The 14,799-nt window shown below is 39.7% G+C and overlaps 1 protein-coding gene and 1 pseudogene across 1 annotated transcript in view; one reads left to right on the forward strand and one right to left on the reverse strand.

The window, feature by feature from the left end:
- The window catches only part of SND1 (staphylococcal nuclease and tudor domain containing 1), a 424,177-nt gene that overhangs the window by 104,147 nt on the left and 305,231 nt on the right, over positions 1–14,799 (forward strand). The gene's annotated exons all lie outside the window — the stretch shown is intronic.
- Positions 4,076–4,241, reverse strand: LOC112299944 (U2 spliceosomal RNA; annotated as a pseudogene).

The following is a 14,799-nucleotide window of genomic DNA, read 5'->3' on the forward strand; positions in this document are numbered from 1 at the left end:
ACTGGTCTTGACCATTTAAAAAATATATTTTTCAGTTATGGTTGACAATATATTAGTTTCAGATGTACAACATAGCGCTTAGATGTTTATATACCTTGCAAAGTGATCACCCCGGTAATTCTAGTAACCCTCTGGCACCAATAAGACCACTTCTGATCCATTTTTCTTTCTTCCCTAAGCATTTGGGTGTTTATTGTATTTACCTTTTAATATTACTTTGATGAATGCCATTAACATCCTATGATTAGAAAACCAAATTCATGTTTAATGCCAAAGGTGGAAATGGCAATCAAATTTTGATGAAGATACCGCTCTTTACTTTCAAGAGTTAAGGCTTTGGATTACTGATAGGTTGATTTTGGGTTGTGTGAACTCCCCTTCTGCAGATCACGGCTTAATAGTCCCTTTTGTACTGCCTCCCAGAATTACTCTTTGCCAAGAATGTGGTGCAACTAAATATTTTCCTTTTTCCCTCACCATTCTGTCCATGTCTAATTTAGGCTGAGTTCCTCCAGGCTCTAGTGCCTATGTTCTGTGGTTTGTAAAGTGCTATGTACTTTTATAGCCTCTATAAATAACAAAATGTGGCTTGTGGCAATAACACTGTGGCATCCTACAAGTTTAGAGAGCGTGTGAGAGAGAAAGCTGGAGAGAGAGAGAGACATATATCTTGGGTACAGAATGTCTAGAATGCAAAACTATGCATCTTCTCACTTATGCATCAGTAATGTTTCTGATGTCTGTTCATTTGTTAGTAAATGACACCCCTTTATCTTGGGGATATTTTATAGATAGAAACCTGGTGTGATGGCGTTCCCTTCTTTTCTCTTCTTAACACACAGCAAAGAAGGAAGGGGAGAAAAGCTGGTTCCAACCAGATGCTTGTGTGTTAGTGGCCCAGGTCCCATCCTGATCCTCTTGTCCTCTCCTCTCCCCTCCCGTCCCCCACCTGGCGGATCACTGCAGGTGTTATCACATATTTAGGAGATGTGAAGTTAGGAGCTAGAGCTATTTCTATTACCCTTGTCAATATAGTTTGATAAAATGCAAATGTCTTTAAAATGGTAGACTTCCAATTAAAAGGCTCCAGCAGGGAGTCTGTTTTGATAATGAAAGTGATTAAGAAGGCTCTATTTTTTCCATTGGAATGAATGTTCAGCCAAAATAGCTTGGTTTTCTCTCTGTAATTGTGCTCTGCTAATGAGGGTCTAATAACTCTTAGGTTCTAATAATAATTCTCACAATCTATTAGCTATCTTTGGTGATCAATGCTGGAGACTCAGAAGTGCAGTTTCTGGATGGTAGTGGCATTTAGGGTTCTTAATGTTCTTAATAACAGCACTTAACATTTTTCTCTCTCTTTCTAAGGAATCAAAAGCTGTTACTATAATTCGTATGTATCCTAGGTCAGAGTAAAGTCATACATATATGGTTAACCAGTATTTATATTTTCAGTTGCATTCAAAACCTGCTTTATAGGCCTAGAAGCATTGGTTTTGATGTGTGAAGGGGAAGTTCAGAATAAACACAGCCACAGAATTAATTGCAGTCTAGGCACTATCAAAAACCTAATTTCTAGAGAGTTCAGTCTGTTAACCTTTATTCCATATGTAGCTCCAAGGAACAAAACATGGAAGACAATTTTCTGGGAAAACTGGGTTGAATAGGTGCATCTACCATCGTACAGCCTGGGACACGTATTGAGCTAGAGCAGTTGTCAGAGATGAGCTGCCCTGTTTATCTTTCAGCACCTCATTAACAGCCTGTCACCTCCAAGGTCAATGTTTGTGCTCTCTCTGATTTTAATAAGAGTCTGTCCTTTCACTGTCTATTTTTCTACCTTGTTCATTCTGAAAGGACCTAGGTGTTTGCTTAGGATCCCTTTTTCCATATAACAAACTTGTGAGGTATAGCAACGCCTCTAGTTTGGAAAGATTATGAAGGCATTAGAGATGCAAGTAACTCTCCCGGGTGTGTATGCTCAGTGGCTCAGAAGGGTCATCCAGTTTTGCTTTGTCAGTTAGGTTCATAATCCATCCTCCCTCCCTCCCTTTTTATTTGGAAGGGGGTACCTGGTTTGAACCAGGTGATCCCTTCATATGCAGTCTATCACCTCTTGTCTTATGATCGTGGCCTTGTCGGTATAGCCATCTGAATAGAATAATTAGAGGGACTATTATAGAACAAAGTGGTGTTCTTGATATTTGAGGAGTATTTTTAAATGAAAGGATAAAACTAATTAAAGATTTTCAGGAGATGAGTCTTTGTGTATGTGTTCTTGTGGTTGGAAGAGCCATTTTTCTCGTTTCAAACTTGTATAGATGGTACTCATTCTCATAGCCAGTGAAATATAGGGAAGTTGTAGTTTTCTTATTTAAATATCAAAATGACAAGTTACAGTAGAATTTGCATTTTACTGGGGACTAGAGTCTAAGGTCAGAGTATGAGATAAAATTGTGTTTAGTGAAAATTACACTTGAAAAACCACTTTATTGTCATTTTGCACAAACTGACAGTATTTTAGGATTGTCTAGGATCAGGAACAGTTTGAAATTAAGTTTTTGTTTTTCTGGGTGGAACAGGGATATATACACAGCTAACAATATTTAAATCCTTACCCTCACCCATCCATCTCCAGTCTTTCTCTTTGAGAAAATACAGTTTTATTCCAGTAAGTTTAATATGTGTGTGAGGCAGATTTCTTTGTTTTCATTGTGCCTCCAGAATGTATAAGGAACTGCCCCTGGAAAGGTAAATCCTCTAAGACTTACCGGTAACAGGAGACTGAAGGGAGTAGACAAGGTCTTGATACTGCCAGTGAAAAAGTGTCAGCTGCAGATACACAATTAACAGTTGTCCAGAGGGAGGGCTTAGGTTTTTTCTAGAGCATTAAAATGGATGGTTTTCAGAATTGGCAGTGCTGAACAACTAAGCTTTGCGTTCTCAGGATGGTGACTAGCCAGAAGCCTGGACTGTCTGTCCACAGGTCCAGCAGGCTCTTCTTTGCCCAGAGCAGGATGTAAACACCCTTGTCCAGTTCTGTTGAATTCTTTGTGCCACTTCAGGTGACTTTATACCGAGATTCTTGAGTTATTGCTGAGTTCTGAGGGCTGTTTTGGTATCTCTCTAGCAACATGTCCAATTAATTCTGGTGATTTCTTTTTCTGGCATCCCTCGCTGGTACCTCTTTTGTTGGGTATATTCTGACCAGTTTATTTATATTCCTTGCCCAGTTCTGTTTATTTTAGGTACCTTGTTCTCAAGTAGGGTTCTTGAAAATGTCTTGTCTTTTCCTTGTGTAATGTTAGCAGATTATTTTTAAAAACATATTTCTTTTACATAAAATTCTGTAGTATGTATTGTCTTGAATCTTCTCTATTCCTTTTTTATTGTAGAGGCAGCTGTATTAACCGGAACGGTGCCCTTTTGTAGCCCACTACTAGATTGTGCATTGCTTAATCTTCTCTTGGTTTTTAAATTCTCAGCCTGTAATGAATTAAATCGTTTTGGACTCTTCCCGATAAGGATATTTATGGGGTAGGCTGGCAGAATTCCACAGAAGCACATTAGTGTCTCCTCTGAGTTTAAGCATTTGTGTAGAGACATCCTTCCGAATGGAGGAAAATGGAAATGCTTTGGGAACCTCTTGGCCTGGCTGGCCTCCTAGCTTTATACCATTCACCTTCACCAGAGTGCACGATGCCAGGTGGTGAACACCAGGTGATAAGCCCATGGAATTATGTTCACTCACACTTCATTCATTGCCTAGATTTTTCTGTAGCAGCTCTATAGAACTTAAATGTTTTTGGTATTATATTAGTTACTAAGCTGGTACAAAGATGTTTCTGAAAGTAGGTGGGGAATGGTGGTGGATGAGTCAAGATAAAATAAAGACAATTCAGGGTAGAATAAAAGTGTTTTAGGAGAGGCAAAAACCCCAGAACACCAGTACAATTCAGAGCAGGAAAGTTGTTTGAGGTTTGGGAAGTGCAGAGCTTTATAGTGCTGTAACTAATATCAGTGGTAATTAGCACATGCCATTTTGCGTATTTACCATGTGCCAGGCACTGGATTCAGGGTTTTCCTGTCTATGTTACTGATTTCACACAAAGCCAAACCCCTATCAGGTGAAGGTTTAATTACCCTTATTTTGCATGTTAGGAAACTGAGGCTTGGAAAGGTTAAGTTACTGATAAGAGCAGATTCTACACTTGATCTTAACCAAAAGGTCCAGAAGGGATGGAAAGGTTAAATTACTGGTGTAAGGTCAAACAGTTGGTAAGTAGAGCCCTTAGGATAGAGTCCAGGCCTGGCCCAAAGGCTGTGGTGTAACCACTGTATCTTACTGTTTAAGTTCTCTGGATTTTCAACTCACTGCTTTATCTAGGTCACCAGTTCTTTCAGTTAAAAACACACACACACACACACACACACAAAAAACACAAGTGTGGTGAAATGAATGTGTTGAGTAATTTGTGTTGTGCTGAATGCTTATTGCTATTTCATGCTATACACTTAATTGTTTCTGTATGCTTATTGCTTAATTACATAAAATGCAGTAGTCCTTTTATCATCCTTCTGCAAAACTGCCCCTTATTTATTATGACTTAAGCAGATAGCAGAAGCAAGAGAGTGTGCTAATTTTTAATTTTTTTTGGTAATATTTTCTTTATGAATGCACTGATACCTCATTTAGTTAAAGCATGTGTCTGGTCAGAATGCAGTTATTCAGTGTAGAAACATCAAACAGCTGTCGCTGTGCAGCATCTTTTCCAGGCACCAGGTTGACATCTGGACTCAGTATTTTGGTGTAAGAGAAATGGTTCTTGCTAATTGTATTGTCATAGGATCATACATCAAACAGAGCTGGGGGCTCTGTGTCTCTGCCAATTGCCTTCTGATCATTATTCACCCTGAGTTAATGCAAAGAAAATGATCAGCTTGGGGACCACAGGCTAATTCTTGGCCAACACATACTATTGGTTTCCCAAAGGACCAAATTTAAGTTTCTGTATTTTTCCTAGATTGGTTTAAGTGATTTGGGTGGGTGATGTTGGGCCAAGCTGTAAGCTGGTTAGTTGCCTTCTGTGTTCATGCGTTTCTTTGTGGTTGGCACGGTATAGTCTTAACTCTTTGTGGCCCACTTGCAGGTAGAGTGATTATACTTGATATGAATGATACATAATGAAAGTAAGGAGTGAGAATAAATGTAAAGTAGTACTTGCCAGTAAGATTTTTCAGCTGTGATAGATGAAAAATCAAGGGTTGCATTTATGAAATATATCCTGCCTTCTTGACTTTATTGGAAGTATACCACATTACTGTAATTCTTAAAGGTGTATTCCTTCCCATGCCTCACATTTTAACATCTCTGGTTTCAAGATGAAACTTGCTCATAACAGACAGCTTTATTTTTAGTGATATATAAAATAGTAGTGCCTCTTACAAGTGGCAACTTAGAGTTGGTTAAATATGATGACTTATTATGTATCATCATTTGGTTCTAACCCCGTGTTCATCTGTATTTCTACTGATTTGGGAAATTGTTTAGTACATTTGGAAAAACCTCAGTTCCCTTTGGTTCTGGCCTGGCCATTTACTCCAGTGTTATCCACAGTTTGTCATTGGTGCATTTGTACACTTGGGATAGTTTATTTAACACTTCAGACTTTAAGTAACATTAGAGAATTGTAGATGATGGAAAAGATGCTGTCCACTTTAAATGCATGGGAAGTGTAGTCTTCACAAAAATAATAATGCAGAGAGACGTTAGAGGAGGAGGAGAAGAGCACATATTTCGGTGAAAACTCATTTAGATTTAATGCTGTTTACCTTCACCAAGATAAAGAAAGAGCAGTAGCTATGCCCTTGAGTCTTAGAGACTTAGACCTGGAGGAGACTATGAGAGGATGTGTCTTTTCTCACCAGTCAAAATTAGATTTAAGTACCTCAGATGAATTGTCATTTTCCATGTGAACAAAGGTTAGGTATTTTCTTACCCATTCTTTAAGAATATTTTCCTATGCTTGCAAAGCCTTTCCTGTGGATAGTGGGTTTTGGGCTGTCAGTTTTAGAGATGCCTCTTTATTATATATGACAAGGTCTGTCCAGAAAGTATCTGGCCATGTACTATGAAAAATAGAGACATTTATTGAAGAAGATACAAGAAACATTGTACATAGTCCAGTGATGCCTCAGTGCCCTTCAAAGTAGGCACCTTGGGGCCTCACACTGTTCTCCTAGTCACTATCAGCTGCCCTGTTGTATTTTCCTGAATCTCATTGACAGTCTGAAATCTCTTCCCTTTCATAGGTGATTTTAGTTCTGGGAAGTGGAAGGGCTTTTTAAGTGAACATCATTTCTGGGCTGTAGGGGGGCTGAGTCACTTCGGTTATTTGATGTTTTGCCAAAAAACTCTACATAAGACGTGATGCATGAGTGGGTGCGTTGTTGTGATAAAGCTGCCAATTGCCAGTTGCCCATAGCTGCGGCCTGCAGAATTGTCTGAGTAGTTTCCACAGAGGAATGTTCAAGCTTAACACAAAATTTGATGCAGATTAGTTGTTCTGCATGCTCAAGTCATTTTGAATGTGATGGCCACATAGTACGCATGCTACTCAACAGGGTCCCCCACTGACTAATACAGTGAAGTCATCATTGTTCATGCATGTGCATTCCAGGGGCTGCCAGGTTACATTGGTGTTGTGCAAAACTGTTCTTGTCCTATTAACAATGACAGGACTTTTTCCGTACAGACCTCGTGTATGTGTATGTGTGTGTGTGTGTGTGTATATGGGAAAATATACCATGTTTAAAATATATCTGTTAATTTTTAGGATTGGAAGAAATAGACTATATTAGATCTGGTGTCTGTTTATACCAGCTCTAGATTAACTCCTCAAACATTAACCATATTTTACTCATTATTAGAAATCATCAAGAAAACAATGTCCCAGTTTCTCATCTGTGCCACCACATTGCTGATGAATGCAAAAAGGGCATGTTAGAGGGCCATTTCAATGCTGTTGTTTGCATGCTGCCTAGAAATAAATTGTGGAACATGTTTCCTTTTTTTAAAATTACTAAATAATATTCTAAACAGACATCTCTAGGCACTACACTATTTGGTAAGCAAATCGCCAGAGACACCAGTGATCCAGAGACATTTGTTTGATACATTTGCTTTAATAACAGAATGAACCCGCAGTCATCTGTCCATCTCTGAGAGGTCATTGAATCTCGGACAGTTTATGTCTTCAGTTTCTTCTGTAGTGATATAATAGGTCTAATTACTTACTTTCAGTTAATTACATATATTTCACTATATAGCAATGAAACCTTTTCCATTTGAAAATCTAGGACAGAAATCATTTTTTAAAAATATATTTATTGATTATGCTATTACAGTTATCCCATTCCCCCCTCCCACTCCATCCTACCCACCCCCTCCCTCCCACATTCCCCCCCTATAGTTCATGTCCATGGGTCATACTTATAAGTTCTTTGGCTTCTACATTTCCTACACTATTCTTACCCTCCCCCTGTCTATGTTCCACCTATCATCTATGCTACTTATTCTCTGTACCTTTCCCCCCCTCTCCCCCTCCCCCTCCCCTATTGACAACTCTCCATGTGATCTCCATCTCTATGGTTCTGTTCCTGTTCTAGTTGTTTGCCTAGTTTGCTCTTGTTTTTGTTTTAGGTGTGGTCGTTAATAACTGTGAGTTTGGTGTCATTTTTACTGTTCCCATTTTTGATCTTCTTTTTCTTAGGTAACTCCCTTTAACATTTCATATAATAAGGGCTTAGTGATGATGAACTTCTTTAACTTGACCTTATCTGAGAAGCACTTTATCTTCCCTTCCATTCTAAATGATAGCTTTGCTGGATACAGTAATCTTGGATGTAGGTCCTTGCGTTTAATCTTGGGTAATGTAATTATGATGTGCCTTGGTGTGTTCCTCCTTGGGTCCAGCTTCTTTGGGACTCTCTGAGCTTCCTGGACTTCCTGGAAGTCTATTTCCTTTGCCAGATGAGGGAAGTTCTCCTTCATTATTTGTTCAAATAAGTTTTCAATTTTTTGTTCTTCCTCTTCTCCTTCTGGCACCCCTATAATTCGAATGTTGGAACGTTTCAAGATGTCCTGGAGGTTCCTAAGCCTCTCCTCATTTTTCTGAGTTCTTGTTTCTTCATTCTTTTCTGGTTGGATATTTCTTTCTTCCTTTTGATCCACACCGTTGATTTGAGTTCCAGTTTCCTTCACATCACTATTGGTTCCCTGTACATTTTCCTTTGCTTCTCTTAGCATAGGCTTCATTTTTTCATCTGGTTTCGAACAGATTCAACCAGTTCTGTGAGCATCTTGATAACCAGTGTTTTGAACTGTGCATCTGATAGGTTGGCTGTCTCTTCCTCGCTTAATTGTATTTTTTCTGGAGCTTTGAAGTGTTCTGTCATTTGGGCCTTTTTTTTTTTTTGTCTTGGTGTGTCTGTTACTTTAAGGGGCGGAGCCTTAGGTGTTCACTGGGGTGGGGTAACACTGGTCACTGGGCTGTGACGCTGGACGTGGGGGAGGGGCCGAGAGGGAGCAATGGCGTCTGCTTCACTCTCCTCAGGATTTCAATGTTTCACTCAGCTACCCACAATCAAACTGGGCCCCTCTGGTGCTGGTTCCCGAGTGGGTGGGCTTGTGCACGCCCTAGGCCCCTGTGGGTCTCTCCAACGACCTGTCCTGTGAGGCTGGGAGTTTCTTCTGCTGCTGCCCCAACCCCCACGGGCATTTTCAATCAGAGGTTTGAGGCTTTATTTCCCCGAGCTGGAGCCCTGGGTTGCTCGGTCTGCTTCGCTCCCCGCCGTTTGTCCGGTTTATCTGTGCGCGAGTGTGGGGTCGCGGGGTGCTACCCACTGCTCATCCTGCCCCACTCTCCGCCACTCTGAGTCCGGCCCTCTCGGTTTATCTGTGCGCCAATGTGGGGCCACAGTGTCTGCTAGTGGTTGGACAGCCTGGTTCGTCCCACACTCCACCAGTCTGGGTCCTGCCACAGCCACTCGAGTCCTCTCCACCCCGGTGCCCGTCTCCGCCCCTCCTACCGGTCTGGATGAATGTTTATTTTTTATTTCCTTGGTGTCGGACCCCCTTGCCGCTAGATTCTCTGTCAGTTCTGGTTGTGCGAGGAGGCACAGTGTGTCTACCTACGCCGCCATCTTGGTTCTCCGACAGAAATCATTTTTATGTTCTGAATTATGCTAGGCTTATTTGATTGGCCTTTGACCTGGACTAAGAGTATATCCTAACAGTAGTGTTTTGCATATGTATAAATGAGTGCATATACAAACATGTTATACTCAGTATATAAGATCATAAAGCACCTTTATGATGAAGACGACTTCCAAGAATAAGATTGCTACCCTTTTAGAAGCAATTCCCTTCTGACTTGAAAAATAGTTTCACTTACTTTTTTTCTTTTTTGGTTATAAAAGTAGTGTCTTAGCCCCCAAAATTCAAGCAGTATATTTTAGAATGAAAATTCTTATTTATTAATCAAAGGACTTTATGGATGGAATAGCAGTCGGGGGTGTGTGTTGCAGAGATAAATTTGAAATTCGAATAAAACAAAAAGGTAATCGATTTTTGCTTGTTTTGCTAGCCATTTTGAAGTTTTGTATCAAGGTGAAATGGCCACAAGTATATATTTAGAATTGAAGATATTGCCCTGGCTGGTGTAGCTCAGTGGATTGAGCACGGGCCTGTGAAGCAAAGGGTCACCGGTTCGATTCCCAGTCAGGGCACATGCCTGGGTTGCAGGCCAGGTCCCCAGTGGGGGACACATGAGCAGCAACCACACACTGATGTTTCTCTCCCTTTCTTTCTCCCTCCCTTCCCTTCTCTCTAAAACTAAATAAATGAAATCTTTACAAAAAAAAGTGAAGATCTTTTTTGTCACATTAACTGAAATCTTACTCTCCCTCATTACTGCTTTTTTGATGAGAATTTTACTATGTTAGATGTTTGCCCCCTGTTGTGGTTTGAATTCTGTCCTCCCCCTCCCCCTTCAATGATATGTTAAGGTTCTAATGCTAAGTACCTGTGAATATGATATTATTTGGAAATAGGGTCTTTGCCGATGTAGTCAATTTAAGATGAAGTCATACCAGATTAGGCTGGGCCCCTAAGTCCAGTGACTGGTGTCTCCTAAGTAGAGGGTAGGACACAGACACACACAGATGAAGCAAGCCAGATTAGAGTGGAACTGCTGCAAGCCGAGCCTTGGGAGGATTCCTGGCAAATACCAGAACCTGTAAGAGACAAGGGAAGATTCTTCCCTAGAGCCCTCAGAGGGAGCATGGCCCAGCCGGCACCTTGATTTTGGACTTTGTGCTCTGAACTGTGAGAGAAAAAATTTGTGTTGTTTTAAGCCACCAGTTTGTGGTAATTTTTTATGGCAACCCTAGGAAACTAATACCTGTGGGGAACCCCCCCACCCTTGTTTACATGTTACATTTTGTGATTAAGAATGACTGTATAAAAAACATACACACAATTTTTACGTGAACGTCATTTCTGGCAAGGCATGTTAATTTGGATTTTCAGAATGTTGTTTCAAATGCTTCAGTCAATCTTAAAAGAATTGACATTTCTGGAAATTGTGAGACTGGGCTAATTTCCAAACATTGTCTTTCCTGTGTACAAGGTTTCCCTTCATGCTTTACCCGCAGGAGTAGCCTGACTGCCCTAGTGAAGTTAGGAAACATTTTCCAGTTTCTCCGCTTACAGCTCTTCCAAAGCAGCTGTTTTCCGAGCATGTTGTTATTCTAATTGTCTTCTCTCATGTTGGCACTGGTGAAAATTACTTGAGTAATAAATGTATAGCAGAGATAGAGGCATCATGAGTTGTGTGGTCTCTCTTTCTTCCACGTGACCTTTTCATATGATTACAAGCAAGCTGTTTCCTAGCTCTTGTTTCTAGAGTGGCCTTTTAGATTAGATTAACTCAGTAGGGGTAAATTTTTAAAAAGGTAATTAAGGAAAAACTCCAAAGACCTTAAACTAGTTTTTATGTAGATCTCTCTAAACTTCTGATGATTGTGGCTAGTGTATGTGTTACTTTGTATTCTGATACTTAAAACTGTTCATGAAACTACTTCCCCCCTCCCCCATTTTCATAGCTTTATTGAGACATATGTGCAGGGAAACTGCACATACTTAAAGTGTACAATTAGGTAAACTTAATTGTGTAAAAGATGTGTAAAGCTGTGAAACCATCACCACAATAAAGAAAGCCAGCATACTTGCTGCCCCCAAATGTTTCCTTGTTTTCTACCCCTGTCCTTTTCCCTTCCCACACGCCCCCATCCACTGATCTGCTTTCTGTCACTATAGATTAATTTGCACTTTTCTAGAGTTTTATCTAAATGGAATCATGCAGTATGTATGTACCCTTTTTAATCTGGCCTTTTTTTTTTTTTTTTAATCTCAACACAATTATTTAGAGATTCTTCCGTGTTGTAGTGTATTATCAGTTGTTCCTTCCTTCTTATTGCCTAGTTGTATTTCATTGTATGGCCTTACCATGGTTGGTTTTTACATTTTTGTGTTGTTTTTAGTTGCTTCCAGTTTTTGGCTATTTACACATAAAGCTTCCATGAACATTTCTGTACAGTTCTTTGTGGGGGTTCATGTTTTTTTTATCTCATGGGTAAACATGAGAGGAGAGGCAGACACTGTTCCTTCTCATGCTTTCCCATGGCTCTTCCCCTGGCCTCAGGTGCTTGATATTTTCAGCACCCTGCCATCAGGACTCTGCCCTAGGAGGAACCCTGTGCAGACCTCAGAGGTGCTCTGTCTGTGTGGTTCTCTTCTCCTTGGAACCCTAGTCGCCTTGGTCTCCCCAGGCCCTTGTGCATTCCCCTCTAGAAACTCTTTCAGGCCAAATACTGGGGCAGTTGTAGGGTTTACTTGTGTTCCATCTCCTAGGGATCATTTTCCTTTGTTACCTGTTACCCAGCATCTTGCAAACCATCTTTCAAACATATGTATATATATTTTTTGATGTTTTAGGCAGAAGGGTGGATTTCTTCTGTCCTGGTTGGAAATGGAAGTCACACATTTTTCTTTAATTATGACACTTTTCATTTTAAACATATACATATATACTTTCTAGGATGCTAATATGCTATTTCCTAATTTTCCATTAATCCAGATTTCAGCTTTTCCTAATAGCATTAAAGATGTACTTTTTTTTTCCTGTTTCTAGTGGGTATATAGATCAGAGGGTAATAAGCTGGCTTTCATATTGCATCTGCTACAGAACAGCAAGTGGGGCCCTGCTGTCGGCCTCCACCCTCCAGGCAAAATTCCTGAGGCAAAGGTTTGGTGATAAAGGAAAAGAGTCTTTATTCAAAAGCTTCACAATTTTGGAATAACAGCTTTCCACAAACATTAGTCACTTAAGCCTATCAATTAAAGGCTAAGCCTTTTAACTCTTTAGTTACAGCTTTAATCACTTAAGCCTATCAGTTAAGGCTAAAGTCTTTAGTACCTGAGTTCTATCATGCCCCCTGTTAAATTTTAATTATTTCATTTCCATAGGGTTAGTTTACAAACTAAAATAACGTAAGACTTAAAAAAAGCTACACAATTTTGGAAGAATGGCAGACTTCTGCCTCAGAACTTAGCCCTTCTAGAACACTCAAAGAAGAATAACCCTGCCACCCTCTGCCAGGCCATCCCAGTCCTAGGCTGCACCCAGTTTCTTCCCACCCGAAATACTTTCCACTGGGAAATGCAGGCAACTGTAGCAAGATCATCCAGGAATCCTGGAGGAAGAAGAGTGCCAGCCAGCCTGCCTGAGAGCCCTTCTTTTATTTTAAATCTTCTAGCCCATAATTCCATGCACTCCTGAGGCATTCAGCTTCTCTACCAATCCCATCCTAGACTGTTTACCATTGCCTCAGGCAACCTCCTCCCATGGCCCTTCCCCACTCCTCCCCAGTGATCTGATCAGATCTCTCTATCACATCCATAAATATTTAAACTTCTGTACATATAATTCAGTTTTCTTTTGTCACTATTTTTTTAATTTCCTAGATTAATGGGGCACCTTAGAATTGTCTTCATTTGCATATAATATTGCTATTAAGGATGTTCATCTTTCATGCAGTTTACCACATTTTATTTCCCTTTTTGTAAACCATCTTCTTTAATTACTTTTAAAATAGAAGATTTATTTTATTGGGTATATATTTGTATCTTGTGTGGCTATTAGATGGATTTCACCATTTCTTTTTTTATGTGTGGATTTTTAAAATACATGTAAATTTTCTTAAACTTTTAAAAATATATTTTATTGATAATTACTATTATAGTTGTCCCATTTCCCCCCTTCACTCCCCTCCACCCTGCACACCCCGTCCCTCCCACATTCCCCCCCTTTAGTTCATGTCCATGGGTCATACATATAAGTTCTTTGGCTTCTACCTTTCCTATGCTATTCTTACCCTCCCCCTGTCTATTTTCTACCTACCATTTATGTTACTTATTCTCTGTACCTTTCCCCCATCTCTCCCCCTCTCACTCCCCCGTTGTTAACCCTCGTTTTTCATTCAACAAGCTGTTGCTTTGAAACAGTCATATAGATACTTTGGAGGTCTGCTGTACATGAAGAACTCCCCAGTGGCAAAACACTTTTGTTGGTTTTAATTGCAGAAGTTTAATCATTTCTGAAAAGGAAAATTGGCTTTAATACGGACATTGGTAGATATTCCATGAGATGTAAAAGATCTGGCTGGAATATCCCTGTGTGTTTACTTCATGGGTAATTTATATAGTTTATAAATGAATATATAGGCACAGTGTGCATGTATATTTCCACAGCTGCTAGATGCTACTTCTTACAACTCAGAAGTGGCTTAGGTCTGAATAACAGTAACACATATTGTTGGTGGTTCCCAAGACTGCTAGTCTAAGTACTTGACATATGTTACAGATTCAATCCTACTAACAGTATGTGACTGAAAAGATTTGTTCTTTCCAGTTACAGATGAGGAAACTGAGGCACAGATAGTTCAGTCAGTTTGCCCAAGGTAATGTTGCTAGTAAGTAGCCAAAGTTTGAGGGGGGAAAAATTAATCCTTTGACATACCCTATTTTGAATCTGACTATAGTGTAGAATTACAATGCCAGGTGAATAGCTAGAAAACTGTATATTTGTTCCAAGGTAAAAAAGTCTGAAAAAGCTCATAGTAGTCACAAAACACAGGTTTCATGACTGTAAGCAGTTGGGACTCTACTTAACCCACTGCACTTCAGGTATAAACAAGATGCTGTTAATACACTCTTGATCCTGGAATTCTTCTGAACATCAAGAACTGCTTGAAAAATACAGTGCAAATGTTCCTGTACAGTTTGCTTTTCCTATGAAACTGGAAAAGTGTTTTCATAGGAAACTCAAGATAGTTAGGGTTGTAATCTGTATCATTATAACAAAAATGGTACTATATAATAGAAATTTACTGGTCTATATAATGAATGGGAATTTCTAACTCCACTTTTTAATCAGCATGTGAATTTATATTGACCCGTTCATCTTTTGGCCAAACTAGCATAAAGTCTTCATCTTATTGGCTCTTGTCCTGTTGTTCTAGGGCAAATGCTGGTAGAATCGGGCAATTCATTTGTTGGGTTGACCTGAAACACAGGGTGTAGCTCTTCAAATTGCTGTGACAAAAATCTGCCTAATTTCCTCAGGATTTTTAATCTTTCATCTTTGATTATTTAATGAAACTAAAGTTTATTTATAG

The sequence above is a fragment of the Desmodus rotundus genome, chromosome 6, assembly GCF_022682495.2.
Source record: "Desmodus rotundus isolate HL8 chromosome 6, HLdesRot8A.1, whole genome shotgun sequence".
Lineage (NCBI taxonomy): Eukaryota > Metazoa > Chordata > Mammalia > Chiroptera > Phyllostomidae > Desmodus > Desmodus rotundus.